Genomic DNA, 1,748 nt, shown 5'->3' on the forward strand with positions numbered 1-1,748 from the left:
TCCTAAGACTGAGCCTTGAGGTACACCATTGTTGACTGTTAAATAACTGGAGGAAGTACCATTATGTTGAACACATTGCCTCCGGTCTGAGAGATAGTTAGAGAACCAACCAATGGTGTGATCTGAGAAACCAATTTCTGAGAGCTTATGACACAAGATGTTATGATCGACAGTGTCAAAAGCTTTAGACAGGTCTAAGAAAAGTGCAGCACAATAATCCTTAGCATCCAGTGCTTCAACGATATCATTAAGAACCTTCAGTGAAGCAGTGGTTGTGCTGTGTTGTTTCCTGAAACCAGATTGATGTGGAGGTAAGGTGTTAAATGAGTCCAGGTAAATTTTGATTTGAGAGTTTATCAGTTTTTCTAGAACCTTGGCTAAAATGCAGAGTTTAGAGATTGGCCGATAGCTGTTCAGTGAGGTGGGGTCACCTCCCTTCAGCAAAGGAAGAACAAAGGCTGTTTTCCAAGCGTCTGGGATGGAGTTTTGTCTTATGGAGAGATTGAAGATGTGGGTCACAGGGACTGTGATGATATGAGCAGCAAGCCTTAAGAAATAAGGTAGAAGTTCATCTGGACCTGCAGATTTTTTAGGATCAAGATCTTTTAACCGTTTATTGACCTCACTGACTGAGAACGGAGAAAAAGAGAAGGTGTGATTAACTGAGGATTGACTTGTAGGAGGGATTTGATTTGTAGAAGTTTGGTTATTAAGTGAAGTGGCTGATTTTCCATTAGTAACCGTGTCAAATAAAGAACCAGAAGCAACAAAGTGTTTGTTGAAACAGTTCAGGATCTTGTGCTTATTTGACACAGGAACAGAGTTAACAAGAAGTTGTGATGGGAGGTCAGATGTTTGTGGGGTGCCTGAGAGAGATTTGATGGTTTTCCAGAATCTGTTAGGGTCATTTAGATTTTTGGAGGTCTGAGATAAGAAATAGTTGCGTTTTGCTGCTTTGACAGCAGTTGTGCATTTATTCCTCATCTGTCGAAAACTCAACATATCAGTGTCTGAGTCAGATTTTCTAGCTGTGGCCCAAAGATGGTCTCTACTGTGCAGGAGGTCAGCTAGCTCTGGAGTAAACCAGGGGCTGTCTCGTCCCTTTATTCTGAACTGACGAAAAGGAGCATGTTTGTTCACAAAATAAACAAAACTATTATGAAATAGCTCCAAGCGGAGTTCAAGTCATCAGTTAACAGAATACGATGCCAGTCAAAGTGAGACAGATCCCAGAGGAATGACTGTTCACAAAAATGTTTCAGATCCCTTTTTTGAATTAATCTGGGCTTAGAAGGTGGAAGTTTAATATCTCTCAAAGCCGCTGTCACACAATGATCACTCAAGATATTGGCAAATACGCCTGTACCAGGGAATTTGTGAGGCATATTAGTTAGAAACAGGTGGATTTTTCAGGACGGTTTTTGTTTAATCTAGTGGGAGAGTTGATCAATTGGGTAAGATTGAGAGACAAGCAGCATTCCTTGAAATTATCAAAGAGGGGGGTCGACTTATCCCAGTCAATGTTGAGGTCTCCTGGCAAAAGGATCTCTTTGAATTTTAAATTACCAAGAAATTCCATCAGGGCAGACAGAGCCTCAGGTGTTGCTGAAGGTGGACGATAACAACAGACCACAGATAAAATCTGGCCACCATTCAAGGTGATGTTTACAGCTAAGGCTTTAAACTGGTTTGGAATTGTTTTAGAAGACACAGGACTAGCAACCAAAGAATCTCTGATGTAAACAGCG

Source organism: Nematolebias whitei, chromosome 6, assembly GCF_014905685.2.
Source record: "Nematolebias whitei isolate Nwh7 chromosome 6, NemWhi1, whole genome shotgun sequence".
Lineage (NCBI taxonomy): Eukaryota > Metazoa > Chordata > Actinopteri > Cyprinodontiformes > Rivulidae > Nematolebias > Nematolebias whitei.